Raw genomic sequence first — 16101 nt, 5'->3', positions numbered from 1 at the left:
AAAATATACTACACACAAATAAAAATACTGCATGTAAAAACTTGCGAGATTCAGCAAAAGTGAATACTTAAAGACAGATACCTAGAGACTTAAATGCTTATACTAGAAAAAAAAGAATGAAAACAAATAAGCTAACAGCAGAAATTAAAGAAATAGAAAACAAGCATATGAGAGAGGTACAAGAAAACTAAAACAAGAAAACTAGTTTTATGAATAAAGTAGAAGAACCTCTGATCTGTGGCAGGAGCTCCATCAAATAAGCCTGAGACACCTTGAAGGAATCTATCAATGACTAATGGGACAATATAAAAAGGACACAGGAGCTAAGTATCACTGGCTTAAATGGGACAAATGAACCTCAAATAAATGAAGACTACAAAGGACTGACCACAAATCAAATGGATTAAAAAAGACAAACAAACCAAGAGATCATAATGATACTAAAAACAAAACCAAAAACCACCACTCATTAGAGAGTTGCTAGGGCAGTAACCCTTTACTCTGAAAATTGATATACTAAGAGAAAAGAACTATGAATTTATCCTGCCCTTTATTTACAAAATGTACTTTAGGATAAGAAAACAGTTGCTGAGGAAGAATTCTTTAGATAAGAATTCCAGTTGATAAATGCAGAAAGATATTAAAATTTTTTAAATCATTTCTTCATAGTCCCTAAAACAATAAATGGACTACGCAATGGCTATCAATGGATGTTAAAACTGTTAGATGAAAGGTTGAGGGGAACTTTATAATGGTGGGATCAGGCCAACACATCTAAATCCAGTGACCAATTTCACCATCAATTAATGTGGAAGACATAGAATCACATACAAAATATTCCTGCCCAAAAAAACAAACAAAAAACCCCACAAAAAACCCAAAAAAACCTGAATCCAAATCTAATCAAGTTTTTAGCACTAACTGCATATTTACAGGAAATTCAAGGATAGAGGGACAAGTTAAATGATATCAAAAGAAAGCAATTGGCTAAATCCAGAAGGGGGAACACTTTTCAGCAATGTTCCTCAAACAGTTGATAGTGAATGACTTTTTTTTTTAAACTTCCAGTCTGTTACAAACTGTTACTTTTGTAAAACACAATAAAACAATACAAATTTTGCAATAATATACAAACAAAAAGATATAGATTATTAAACACATTTGAATGGTGCCCTGAGTAAGGAATAGGAGTGGGAAATGAAGGATAAAAGACAATAAACTACAGAAAGGGCTTTACTAGAGCCACTTATGATGGTCACCATGAACTGAGGACACATGAGGCTCAGAAAAAATGAGAGATACTTTAAAGATGGGTTAAAAAAGATTATATAGAGCTTAAGAGAATTGAACAAACAGGAAGACCTATCTGAAGAAATAACCTAAAATGTAGCCCAGAGAGATGAGGAAGAAGAAAATATGAAAAAAGAAGTTAAAAAACATGGATGACAGAATGAGAATGGAGCCCCGTAAGGAGAACAGAGCATGGAACAAGTATGCTTGAAAAGATAATGCCAGGAATTCCAGAACTGATGAAAAACACAACAGATACAGGTGACCCATTACCAAGCAATATAAATACAGTTGACCCTTGAACTACATGGCTGTGAACTGCACAGCTCACTTATCTGCAGATTTTTTTCAATAGTAAATACTGCAATACTCCACAGAGTTGGTTGAATCATGGATATGGAGGAACCATGGATACGGAGGGCTGACTATAGGTTATATGTGAATTTTTGACTTGCAGAGAATCGGCACCCCAACCCTCACATGGTTCAATGGTCGACTGTAAAGAGAAGTCCACAGTTAGATACTCTACAGTGAAACTTTTGAACTCCAAGATAGAATAGCCAGAGAGAAAATGTCATCTTCAAAGAAACAATAATTACGCAAGCACAAGGTAAACTTCGGAACAATTCTCATTAACAATGGTATGCCATCCTATTCATTAAAGCATATTATTCTTTTATTTCCATTTTTAAATTTTATTTATACCATACATACACAAAAGTACATGAAAACACACAGGCACCAAAACAAATAAAAGGAACTTGCAGGAAGAGACAATATAGGAAGAAGAAAACTTCAAAGAAACTAATATTCTCAGAAAAAAAAACCAATGCGACTATGAAACAGCAACAGGAAGCCATACATAAAGAATATGTGAAGAAAAAAGATCATGAAAATTGACAACACAAATCTTAAAATTCAAGTGAGGCTTACAGAATGTAGTAAAAGCAGTGCTTAAAGGGGCACTTATAGCATTAAGTGCATATATTAAAAAAGAAAGATCTAAGAATCCATAATCTAAGCTTCTACCTTGGGAAATTAGAAAAAGAACAACTTAAGCCCAAAGTAGGTAGAAGGAAAGGTAACAAAGATCAGAGCAGAAATCAATGAAATTAAAAACAGGAAAATAGAGAAATGGAGAAAAACCACTGAAACCAAAAACTCTTTCTTTGAAAAAAGTAAAATTGATAAACTAGGCTAATTAAAAAAAAAGAGAGATACAAATAACCAATATCAGAAGTGAAAGAGGGGTCATAACTATTGATACCATGGACACTTAAAGGAAAATAAAGCAATATTATGAACAATTCTATGCCCCCAAACTTGATCATTTTGATGAAATGGACTAATTCCTTGAAAAACACAAACTACCAAAATCCACACAAGGAAAAACAGACAACCTGAACAGTCCTATATATATTAACAAAACTGAATCAATAATTAATAACCCTCCACAAAAAAAGTCATCAGGTCTAGATAGCTTCACTGGTGAATTTTACCAAATATTTAATGAAGAAATGATCCAAATCTTCCACAGTCTCCTCCAGAAAAAAAGAAGCACAGGGAACACTTCCTAACTCATTCTATAAGACCAGCATTACTCTAATACCAAAATCAGATAAACACATTACAAGAAAGAAAAACTACAGACCAATGTAACTTATGAACACAGAAGTAAAAACCCTCAACAAAATATTAGCAAATCGAATCCAGTGATGTATAAACAAAATTATACACAACAACCAAGTGGGATTTATTCAGGTATGCAAGGCGGGTTCAACATTTGAAGATTAATCAATGTAATATACCACATCAACAGACTAAAGAAAAATTATCACATAATCATATGAACTGATGCAAAAGAAAAAGCATTTGACAAGACCCAATACTTACTCATGATAAAAGCTCTCAGCAAATTGAGTAGAGGAGAACTTCTTCAGTTTGATGAAGAATATCCACAAAATACCTACAGCTACCATTACACAATATATTTAGTGATGAGAAACTAGATGCCCTACCCCCGAAGACTGGGATCAAGGAAAGGATGTCTTCTCTCACCACTCCTATTGCACATAGTACAGAAACCCTCACTAGTGTAATAAGAAAAGGAAATAAAAGGTACACTGTTTGGAAAGGAAGAAATAAAAATGTCTTTATTTGTGATGACATGATTTTCAATGTAGAAAATCTCCCCAAACTGACCCCCCAATATGGAAAAGTGAGTGTAATAGCAAGGATGCAGGATACAAGGTTAGTATACAAAAGTCAAATGCTTCCTATATGAGCAAGGAACAGCTGGAATTTGAAATTTTAAAAAACAGCTTTTACAATATACCTCAAAAATTAAATGCCTAGATATAAGTATAAAATATATACAGGACCTATATGTGGAAAACTACAAAATGCTGACAAAAAATCAAAGAAGATCTAAATAAATGGAGATATAGTCCATGTTCATGGACAAGGAGACAATACTGTTAAGATGTTAGTTCTTCCAACCTGATCTGTAGCTTCAGTGCAATCCCAATCAAAATCCCAGAAAACTATTTTGTAGAACTCAGGAAACTGATTCTAAAGTGTATATGGAAAGGCAAAGGACCTATAACAGTCAACACAATACAGGATACCTTGAAGATATTGTAGATTTGGTTCCAGACCAGTGAATATCACAATAAAGTGAGTTGCACAAATTTCTTGGTTTCCCAGTGCACATAAAAGTTATATGGCATTTGTCCAAATGATTTAAAGATTTACACTATACTGTAGTTTATTATGTGCAATACTATTATGTATAAGAAAACGAATGTACACACCTCAATTAAAAAATTCTTTATGCTAAAAATGCTAATCATCATCTAGGCCCTCAGCAAGTTATAGTAGTAACATCAAAGATCAATGATCCCAGATCACCATAACAAATATAATAATAATGAAAAGTATGAAATACTGCAAGAATTACACCTTACATAAGAATGTATTTTAAATGGATAATAGAGGGGGAGTGGCTAAGACAGAGGAATAGGAAGACCCTGAGCTCACCTCCTCCCGTGGGCACACCAAAATTACTACTTAAAGAGCAACTATTGATGAGAACTAGCAGAAATGATCTTCTACAACTTAATATAAAGAAGGAACCCCAACAAGATGGGTAGGAGAGGTGGAAACATGGTACAGTCAAGACACATACCCTTGGGTGGGTGATCCATAAGCAGCAGGATAATTACAACTGCAGAGGTTCTCCCCAAGGAACAAGGGGCCTGAGCTCCATGTCAGGTTCCCCAGCCTGGGGGTCCTACACCGGGAGAATGAGCCTCCTAAAACATTAGGCTTTGGGCTTACATTCAGGATAGACAGAGGGCTGGGGAAAATAGAGCCTTCACTCTTAAAAGTGTGCACACCAAATCACACATGCTCTGAGATCAAGGGCAGAAGCAGTAATTTGAAAGGAGATTTGGTCAGACCCACTTGCTGATCTTAGAGAGACTCCTGGAGCGGCAGGAGGCAACTGGAACTTACCCTGGGGACATAGATGCTGGCAGCAGTCATTTTGGGGAGCTCATTCTACCATAAGGACACTGGTGACGAGAAGCGCCATTTTGGAATCCTCCCTCTGGCTTATCAGCCATGGGATCTGGACCTAACCAACAGCAGGCCAGCATCAGCTCCAAGACATCCCAGACCTCACAGCCAACCATGTCAGGAACCAGCCCTGCCCGCCAACAGGCCAACACCAGCCTCAGGACCGAGCTCCGCCCACTAATGGCCAGCACTAGTCCTGGCCCAAGCACCTCATGACCCAGCCCTGCCCACCAGCAATCTAGCATCAGGACTGGGACACCACAGGCCATGCAGCCAGCCACGTCAGGACCTGGCCCTGCTCAGGGCATGGCAACCAAACCAGACAAGGGGTCAGCCACACCCACCAGGAGGCCCACAGCAGTCACCCCAACAAAACAGAAGGGCCCATGCAGTCCACCTAGAGGGCACTCCCTAGAGCAGATAGGCCTGGGGATGAGAGGGGAGTATGCTGCTGGGCATCATAGGACGTCTTCTACATAAGGTCATTTCTCCAAGATCAGGAAGCATACCCAACCTACCAAATACACAGAAATAAAGACAGAGAATTAGGCAAATGAGGCAACAGTGGAATATGTTCCAAATGAAGGAACGAGATAAAACCCCAGAAGAAGAACTAAGTGGCGATAAGTAATCCACTTGATAAAGAGTTCAAGGTAATGATAATAAAAATGCTCAAAGAACTCAGGAAAAGAATGGATGAGCACAGTGAGAAGTTGGAAGTTTCCAACAAAGAATTAGAAAATATAAAGAACCAAACGGAGTTGAAGAATACAATAACTGAAAGAAAAAAAATACTCCAGAAGGAATCAGCAGTAGACTAGATGATACAGAGGACCAGATCAGCGAACTAGAAGACAGAGTAGTAGAAATCATTCAAGCTGAACAGGAGAAGAAAAAACGAATTAAAAAAAATAAAGAGGACAGCTTAAGAGACCTCTAAGACAACATCAAGTGTACTAACTTTGCATTATAGGAGTTCCAGAAGGAGAAGAGAGAGAGAAAGGGGCAGAGAACATATTTGAAGACATAATAGCTGAAAACTTCCTTAACCTGGGAAAGTAAACAGACATTCAGAACCCACAGAATCAAGGAATCACAGAGAGTCCCAAACAAGATCAACCCAAAGAGAACAAAGACACATAGAAATAAAATGGCAAAACTGCCATCTGTAACAACATGGATGGAACTAGAGGGTATTATGCTAAGTGAAATAAGTCAAACAGAGAAAGACAATTACTATATGATTTCACTTATATGTACAATCTAAAAAACAAATGAACAAACACAACAAAAGAGAAAGAGTCATATATATAAAGAACAAATCCCCCTTGCCAGAGGGAAGGGTGATGGGGGGAGGAGAGAACTAGATGAGGGAGACTAAGAGGTACAAACTTGCAGTTACACAATAAATAAGTCATAGGTATGAAATGTACAGGGTGGGGAATACAGTTAATAATTATTTAATATCTTTGTATGGTGAAAGATGGTAACTAGAGTTATTGTGGTGATCATTTTGAAATGTATAGAAATATCAAATCACTATGTTATGTACCAGCAACTAACATAGTATTGTAGATCATTTATACTTCAAAAGCAAACAAACAAACTCAGAAAAAAAGATCAGATTTGTGGTTACCAGAGGCAGGGGGTGGAGGGAGGGGGAACTGGATGAAGGTAGCAAAAAGGTACAAACATCAGTTATAAGATAAATAAGTACTAGGGATGTAATGTACAGCATGATAAATATAATTAACATTGCTGTATGTTATATATGAAAGTTGCTGACAGTAAACCCTGAGAGTTCTCATAACAAGGAAAAAAATTTTTTTCTATTTCTTTAATTTTGTATCTATATGAGATAAAGGATGTTCACAAAACTTACTCTGGTAATCATTTCATGATGTATGTAAGTCAAATCATTATGCTGTACATCTTAAACTTATATAGTGCTGTATGTCAGTTTTATCTCAATGAAACAGGAAGAAGAAATAAATTAAAAATAAAATGGATGAGACTAAATGTAAAATGCAATATTCTAAAAACTTCTTGAAAAAGCATAAGAGGAAATCTATATAACCTTGGGTTGGTGATGATTTTTTTTTTTTTTTTGGCGGTACGCGGGCCTCTCACTGCTGTGGCCTCTCCCGTTATGGAGCACAGGCTCTGGACACGCAGGCTCACCGGCCATGGCTCACGGGTCCAGCTGCGCTGCGGCATGTGGGATCCTCCCGGACCGGGGCACGAACCCGTGTCCCCTGCATCGGCAGGCGGACTCTCAACCACTGCGCCACCAGGGAAGCCCCGGTGATGAATTTTTAAATATAACACCAATGGCATGAGACATGAAAGAAAAAAATTGATAAGTTGGACATTATTGAAGTTAAAAAAAAATCTGCTCTGAAAAAGACACTGTTAAGAAAATGAGAAGACAAGCCACAGAGTGGGAGATAATATTTGCAAAACACATAACTGATAAAGGACTTGTGTCCGAAGTCCTCAAAAAACTCTTAAAATTCAATAATTAGATAACAAACAATCCAATTAAACAATGGGCAAAAGTTCTGAACAGATACCTCTCCAAAGAAGATATAAAGTTTGCCCAACAAGGACCTACTGTATAGCATAGGGAACTCTGCTCAATACTCTATAATAACCTAAATGGGAAAAGAATTTTAAAAAGAATGGATACATGTATATGTATAACTGAATCACTCTGCTGTACACCTGAAACTAACACAAGATTGGTAATCAACTATACTCTAAAATAAAAATTTAAAAAGATATAAAATTTGCAAATAAGCATATGATAAAATGCTCAATATCATTTATCTTTAGAGAACTACAGATTTAAATAATGAGATACCACTTCATATCTATTACAATGGTTGAAATCCAAAAAACTGACAATACCAAATGCCCCAAGGATGCCAAACAGCAGGAACTCTCATTTATTGCTGATAGGAATGCAACATGGTACAGCCACTTTGGAAAACACCTTGGCAGTCTCTCACAAAACTAAACATAGTCTTACCATATGAACCAGCAATCATAATACTGGGTATTTACCCAACTGATTTAAAGATTTATGTCCACATAAGAACTGAGATGTGAATGTTTATAGCAGCTTTATTCATAACTGCCAAAATGTGGAAGCATCCAAGATGTCCTTCAGTAAGTGAACGGCTAAATAAACTCTGGTACATCCATGCAATGGAACATTATTCAGTGATATAAGGAAATGTACCATCAAGCCACAAAAAGATGGATGAATCTTAAATGGGTATTGCTAAGTGAAAGAAAGCAGTCTAAAACATCTCTATACTATACAATTCTAATTTTACGACATTCTGGAATGGGTAAAACTAGAGTGACAGTACACACATCAGTGATTGCCAGTGCTCTGGAGTAGGGGAGGACTGAACAGCTAAAGCAAAGTGGATCTTTTAGGGTGGTGAAACTATTCTGCATAATACTATAATGGTGAATACAAGACATTAAGCATTTGTCAGTACCCATACAACTTCATAACACAAAGAATAACCTCAATGTATGCAAATTTTAAAAAATGTTTAGAAGGTTGGGGGACTCAGATGGAATGCAGAATGTGAAAAAAAAAGTCTAAATGCATTACGAATGTATAAAACAACCATGCTGAAGGGGGTAGAGAAATAAAGTTCTACCTTTGGAAATAAGTGGAGTCTAAAGGCAACACAAGCATTGTACTCTAGTTGATAAAGTTGTTTCTCCTGGGGGTATGGGTTAATTCTGAAACCATCATACACATATGCTGGAAATGAAATTAAATAAATGGGTGGCTGATGGTGGGAGTGAGGTTTCCACTTTTGGAGGGGAGGGTTACATATAAGCAAGGGGAGGAAGCTAGAATGATCCATGTGGTAATGAATTTGAGTTGGAGACATCAGTATAAATTCATGTTTAGCTTAATATGGACACAGATGGTTACACATTTGTAATAATTTTTTGTTTGAAATATTTATAGATATTAGCATAAACCATATCTCTTGCTCCATCAGCTGAAAGGGCCTAAAAGCAAGACGTCTTAGTGGCAATAAGCACACTGGTGCCCAGATCTTGGTTTCTCCAACAAAAGGAACCAAGGCTCCTTGGAGAAATCGCTGATTGTTAAGACTGGGACAGGAAATATACAAGATGAGCATGGAGTATCTTATAATGCTGGAAAGTAAGGAAATGCATGTGCACATACATGCACACACATAATGAAGGAGGTATGTCAAAATTTGCCTCCCATTCAGTCTTTCTCAGGAAACTACTAGAAGATGTACTTTGCCAACATGAAGGCGACACCAAGAAAGAAAAAAGACCTGACATCGTGGAAACAGGTTATCCCACAGAGGGCAGAGAAAAATGAAATTCACAGATGAGCATAAAAGGACACTTCAGGAAGATAGCTGTACAACAGGCCTAGAGAGCAACCCATCAAGATGGAGGCAGGGTGACAGACAATTACAGGAAAGATATTGCAAAATAAACAAACAGATTATCTGATGTGTGTGAATCTACCAACAGGAGATTTACACATCTTGCCTGAAAGGTTGTTAATACATTAAATAAAAGATATGAAAAGATATATTAAAAAACCAAGATGATTATTAACTCTAGGAAAAACACAGAATTATATAAGAAAGGAAGTATCATCACAATATACTACCTGGCTCAGCTGTACACAATATTTACATAAATGATGCAAACACTAAATAATAATTTAACTAAAAATTAACATATAACTAATTTGCAAATATAAAGGAGGGGAGAGGTGCAGTATTTAAACGTGGAGGCTGGTGTAACGAACATAAATTCCCGGGCTTCCCTGGTGCTGCAGTGGTTGAGAGTCCGCCTGCCGATGCAGGGGACACGGGTTCGTGCCCTGTTCCGGGAAGATCCTACATGCCGCGGAGCGGCTGGGCCCGTGAGCCACGGCCGCTAAGCCTGCGCGTCCGGAGCCTGTACTCCGGAACGGGAGAGGCCGCAACGGTGAGAGGTCCGCGTACCGCAAAACAAAAACAAAAACAAAAACAAAAACATAAATTTCCATCTTCTATAATAGGAAGTTGGTAAATCACGTCTAAAACTATGGTAGGATGGGGGTAGGGAGGAGAAATAGCTGTATATGAGAGCAGGTTATTTAAAAACCTAGAGGTGAAAGAGTTAAATAGTCGCTGACTGTGGGGCAGCCTTTCTCAGTAAGGGTTCTGTGAGAGAATTAAGCCTTGATGCCCCTAAGGCATCCACTTTACGTAATGAATTAACATCTCTCCTGTGCATCTGAAGTGTTACTGCAGCTGACCCTTGAACAATGGGGTTTGGGTGCTGACACTTCTCGAAGTCCTATATAACTTACAGTCAGCCCTCTGTATCCACAGTTCCTCAGTAAGTGAGATTCCTGTCTGTATCCATGGATTCAACCAAGCAGGATGGTGTAGTACTGTAGTATTTATTTACTACTGGAAAAAATCCGCATATAAGTGGGCCTGCACTTCAAACTCGTGTTGTACAAGGGTCTACTGTAGTTATAAATCACCCTTGGGAGAACTGAGAAAATAGTTACTCATGTTATTTTCTGTGTTTGTGATTCCAAAGAGGAACAATTAGAAAAGCTGCTTCTGTAGAGTGGGATTCAGGGAGAGAAGGATGAGGGCAGAGGGCTATTGTTTTTCACTGTAAGTCTTGTAGGATTATTTGACTCTTTAAATTATGTACAGGTATCCCTTTGATAAACATAAATATTACCTTAAAATAAATATAATAGCAAAAAGCAATAAAGGAACTGTGAATACAAAATGTATTTTTAAAAAAATAAAGCACAGAACTCAAAGGTGTAGAAACAGTTCTCATTAGAAAAAGCCCAATAATTTTTCTTAAAAATTACAGAATTTATTACATAATATCTACTTAAAAAGTATTTCTATCTAAATAGCACTGTACTACTAATTATTATGTTCTTTGAGTCACCTAAAAGATACAAAACAAGGTAGGATAATTAAATAATAATATAATCTAACAATATGTAAAAGGTATGACATTGAAATCTTTTGACATGAAATCTTATTAAACTGCACATACTTCCCATTTCAATCAAGATTTACTTATTGTGCCAGTAATCTACCCTTGTACAGAAGACACAAAAGAAATATAAGATATATTCCCTATTCTAAGGAAGTTTATTTATGTGTGCATATGATAACTTGTTTTAGGTAGTATCTTTACTCACTTGGCCATTTATGTATTCATAATTTTATAAACAAATATTTACAATATTTACTCTGCAAAAATGATTTTTAAAAATCTCTTCATGAGTAAAACCAAATTGGCAACAACATGGAAGATTTGTCAGAAAACAACAAAACCAATAGTAAGGAGACTCCTAAAATGGTTAAGGTGAGAGATGATGAGGGCCTGAACTGAGACAGGGCAGATGGAAAGGAAACATATAAAAGCGGCTGTTCCCATAGGGAACAGAACAAGGTGGAGGTGTCTGAGGAGTTTAACTAACATGATGAAGATATAAATTAGAAAATCAATGGTCAGGTAAACCTATTTCTGAGCTGGGGCCCATTCTGTTGTGACTTCTACTCCACACGAACACTTTCTATCTTAGTAGACACCTTCTCTTGTATATCAGCGTAAAGTGCAGGAAATAAAAACTACTCTAGGTATTTTCAACAAGAAGGTGTTTAATGCAGTGAATCGGGTGCTTAAAAAAAATCATTGGAAGCAACTGACATGTCCTTCAGTAGGTAAATGAATAAATAAACTGTGGTACATCCATACAATCGACTATTATTCAGCACTAAAAAGTAATGGCTGGGCTTCCCTGGTGGCGCAGTGGTTGAGGGTCCGCCTGCCGAGGCAGGGGACGAGGGTTCGTGCCCCGGTCCGGGAAGATCCCACATGCTGCGGAGCGGCTGGGCCCGTGAGCCATGGCCGCTGAGCCTGCGCGTCCGGAGCCTGTGCTCCGCAACGGGAGGGGCCACAGCAGTGAGAGGCCCGCGTACCGCAAAAAAAAAAAAAAAAAAAAAAAAGCGGCTAAAGAATGGGAACTTTTGGGGAGTGAAAGCAAGGGAGAAAGCTAGGATTACTGACAGGTTGCCATCGCTAGTGACTGGGTAGACAGAGGTAGCACTGACCATAACAGGCAATACAAAGAGGAGCAGGACTGAGGGAAAACACGAGTTCACGTTTGGACTGGTGTTTGAAGTACCTTGAGAACATTCTGGGGGAGATGTCCGATAGGCTGTTGAATATAAGGATCTGGAATGCAGGAGAGAAGTCTGAGATAGATAAAGATTTGGGAATTGGCAGCACATAGCTGTTAATAGATGAAATCACCTAGGAAGAGAATATAGAAGAGGATAGGAGCCTGACATCAGATAACTAAAGGTCACAATTGGTGTTCTTAAAGCCACTCTGAAAAAACTTTGCCCATAGTTCTATGTACTTCCATGAAAAAATATCCAATATATAATGCTAAAAGACAAAAAAATCAAATTGTAAAACTTCATGCATAGTACAAATCCATTTTTACAAATAAGTTGTAAAAAAAATTATAGTATTAGCAAAGTCACAAGAAAAAAAAATACAGAGGAGAAAACACCAAACTTTTCACAATGGTGTCTGAGATTATGTAAGCATAACATCTATATTACATGTTCTTATAGTATTTTTTTAACAAAAATATACTACTTCTATAAACAGGAAAAAAGATAATTTTGTTCCTTTCCTTCAAAAAAAATGATAGCATGTATCCTTATAATGTAAAAAGATAATACAAATCTGTTAGAAAAACACTTGGACACTGGACCATAAATGGGCAAACAATATGAATAGATAACTAGTAAGATTATGAAAAAACATTCAATGTACAACCTGCATTACCAAAGTAACACAAATCAGAATACATACCATTCACTGCCTACTAGATCAGAATATGATCTTTTTAATAATAAAAGTACTCAATGTTGGTAAGTGTTTGATAAAAAGAGCATCTCAGACATGGCTGATAGGAAATAAACTGGTATACTCACTCAGGGGAACAATGTGATAATATGCATCAATCGATTCAAAAAGATTCCTAACATTTGATCTAACGATTCTCATTTCATAAATTCAAGAAAATAATCCAAAACAACTGAAAATATGCAAAGATATTTTGCAAAATCATTAATTGAAACAATCTAAACACCGATATTAGGACACAGAAAATTATGTAGGCATCATATGTGATGTTTATGTCTATCAAAACTTTTTTTTTTAAGTATATACTCTATGGCCTAGCAATTCCACTTCTAGAGAAACACTAGTACTTAGGCTCAAGAACACATTATAAAGAACTTTCAATGTTGCAATGTTTGTAATAGTGAAAATTGCAAAGAACCTAACAGCTCATCAATACAAGAATGATTAAATCAGCTTTTTAAAACTGTGGTCTGAGGAACCCTAAAGACCCCAAGAGCTTTCGGCGGGTGAGGGCCTTTCTGTTCCAAATACCGATCTGTGCAAGAATGGATTTTCTTAGTATGCTTCAGTTTAAACAAGGTAGCGCACCAGACTGAAGGGCAAAGCAAATATGAGAATCTAGCCGTCTCCTATAAAGCCAGACATTAAAGTGACCTACTAAAAATGTAAAACAATGCCATCTTTCTCACTAAATTTTTTTTTAAAATATAGTTACTTTAAACAATATAATTTAATTCAATATATAATGGGTTACTGTTATTTTTAAATGAATAAGTAAAAATTTTTTAATTTTCTGAGTTTTAATTTCTAAAATGGTATATATATACTGCATTAGAAAACAAAAACTCTTCTAGTCCTCGATAATTTTTAAGTGTATAAAGGGCTCCTGAGACCCACTGGATTAAATAAACTGTGATACCATCATATTATGTAATATTATAACTGGGGATGATAATTAAAAGGGAATTTATATTTATCTGTAATGTAACTGTTTCAAAAGACACTTTGCTCATGTATCAGTTGTGTAATCAAAAATCATAAAGTCATGTCTGTGAAGCTTTTTAAAAATATGGGGAAATGCTTAAAATATAATTTTAAGCAAGAAAAGCAGGCAATCCAACTGTATATAAAATCTCATTATTTCAATTAAGAAAATGCCACGGGAAAAAAAAGACTCAGGTGAAAACTCAAAATTAACTATTGCTGATTACCTTTAAATGTGGAATTAAAGTTGATTATTTTTCCTTATTCTTTATTATATTTAATTTTTTTACACTAAACATGCGGTTTAATATCCAGAGGAGAAAAAAGGGAAATTAGGTGAAAAATTGTATATAGTTCTACTAGATCAAACCACTGAACTTGTGCCAGTTCAAAAGACAAGCTCAAAATAATAAATTAAGGAACCTAATTCGATCAACAAACTGCCTATTTTATTAAAGGAAAAATATTAAGTTATCAAATGTATGGGCTGGTTTCCACACGAGTCAAACTAACAAGAACTCCCTTAGTCTGGAATATAGTATCATGCAGTCACGGTAGTACAAATAAGTTTATAGTTTAAAAGTTAGATCATCTTTTACCATTTTTCAAAGGTACTAAAGAAAAGGTAGACGAAGGGACACTAGCGCGTCCTTCTGGTCTAAAACGATGAGAAAATGCGTCGGTGCGAGAATGGGCTTTGCTAGAGCACGGGCGGCGGTGACAGATTCCTCTGCGGGGGCAGAGTCATTTCAGCGCAGAGGCTACCACTCACTCCTCGGGAGCGACAGCCCCTCCTGCAGGCTCAGCCCCTTCCCTGGAGGGACAGGCGGCCCTGGGGGCTCTTCTCCCTTCATCCGCTGCAGCCTGGGGGTTGTTCCCCCGGCAGCGCCCAGCACTCCTGGAGGCCCGGGTGGGTGGGACCCGGCAAACAGCGGCCGTGATTGCCATCCTGGCCTGGTCCGGCCCAACAGGCTTTACCGAGGAGCCGCGAGGTTTGAGAGTCCTTATTTCCCAGCCAGCTCAGGGGGGCTCGGAAAAGGAATGGGTCGGGGGCTCAAGGCTCGGCCCCTGGAGGAACAGGAGGGCCAGACCCAGCGCCTAGGGCAGCGCGACCAGCGGTCACCCCGCCCCCTCCCCGAGGGCAGCAGGGGTGAGGAGAGGCCAAGACGCCTGTTCCAGGGGGCTCTTACCTCCCCACACCCCTGCGGAGCTCTGTGAGGCTTGACGAGACGCCGCGTTAAGGAGTGAAGAGCGACCCCGGCCGGGAATCCAGGGTGTGCGCGATGTCGGCTCAAGGTTTGTTGCCCCCCTACCCCCCCGACCTAGGGAGAGCAGACAGCGCAGGCGCAGAGAAGGCTTTCTGTGCCTCACACGCCCCCTCCTGCGTCCGCGGCCTCCCTGCTCACGAGGCGCCTGCGCGCTGCCATGCCGGTTCTAAGCCCAGGGCGCCGCGCTTCTTACCGGAAAGGCCTGAGGAGGTTATGGGGTGACTGGGGTGACTGGGGCTCCTTTAGATCGGCCGTAGGTCGGGACTCGGTTTCCCACTAGAAGCCTTGGAGCCGGGATCGGGAGACGACTGCGTCCGTGTCCGGCTTCCTCTGCCCTTCGCTGACCTAGACGCAGCTTCCCCCGCCCCCAGCCTCCTGCGTCCTGCGGCCTGTACTGGACACACCCGCCTGCTGGGCAGCCAACGCGGTCTGCTCCCCCCAGCGCTGCTGTCTTCCTGGAAAAAACCTCACTTTTTTTGCTTCGGGCTGGTTTTGCAACCACGCGCAGCCCCCTTCCCCCTCACACCCTGGCAGCAACCAAAATGCTCCTACCCCGCTGCCAAGCCTTAAGCCCTCCAGACGACTGGCCATTCCCAAGGGCTCTGCCTTTGCCTCTCCTTGCTTTAGTTCTGCTTTTCTGACAGTGGCCGCGAGAACAGCTGCCTCCCCGGTCTGAAAACAAAAGCTAACTCATCCGGAAAGTAAATGGCAATCATGTGATGTATATTTGTGCTTGTTTGAGCTTTACTGTGTTCACCACAAGTTTCCTATAAACTTAAATAAGGGAAGAAGAGACATCTGTGTGAGGTCAGGGTATTACAGACTGGGGAAAAGAATCCGTCGGTTGCCAAAAGGTTTTACCGGTTCAGAATTCATACTGCTCTTTCAAAAATTTCAAGAGTTTTAGTATCTCAGGAATATGTAAGTCTGATGTAATTTGCGGTGAAAGATTTGAGAATCTGCGTTCAAATCCCAAATATGCAAA

At 38.7% G+C, this 16101-nt stretch overlaps 1 protein-coding gene across 7 annotated transcripts in view; it reads right to left on the bottom strand.

The window, feature by feature from the left end:
* Positions 1–15728, bottom strand: part of ZFYVE16 (zinc finger FYVE-type containing 16) — a 56509-nt gene extending 40781 nt beyond the window's left edge. For 5 of the 7 annotated variants that reach the window (XR_014296604.1, XR_014296605.1, XM_082652590.1 and 2 more), the window contains exon 1: positions 15039–15177. The gene's annotated coding sequence lies outside the window, so the exon portion shown is untranslated. Of the gene's footprint in view, positions 1–12109; positions 12238–15038; positions 15178–15309 lie in introns of those variants that run through there. The other 2 variants (XM_082652591.1, XM_082652592.1) reach the window with 2 other exon arrangements.
* Between the last annotated feature and the right edge of the window lie 373 nt (positions 15729–16101).

Source organism: Grampus griseus (assembly GCF_964374135.1).
Source record: "Grampus griseus genome assembly, chromosome: 3".
Taxonomy (NCBI): domain Eukaryota; kingdom Metazoa; phylum Chordata; class Mammalia; order Artiodactyla; family Delphinidae; genus Grampus; species Grampus griseus.
Note: the sequence above shows the minus strand (reverse complement) of the source record. Positions and strands in the feature narration are given on the sequence as shown.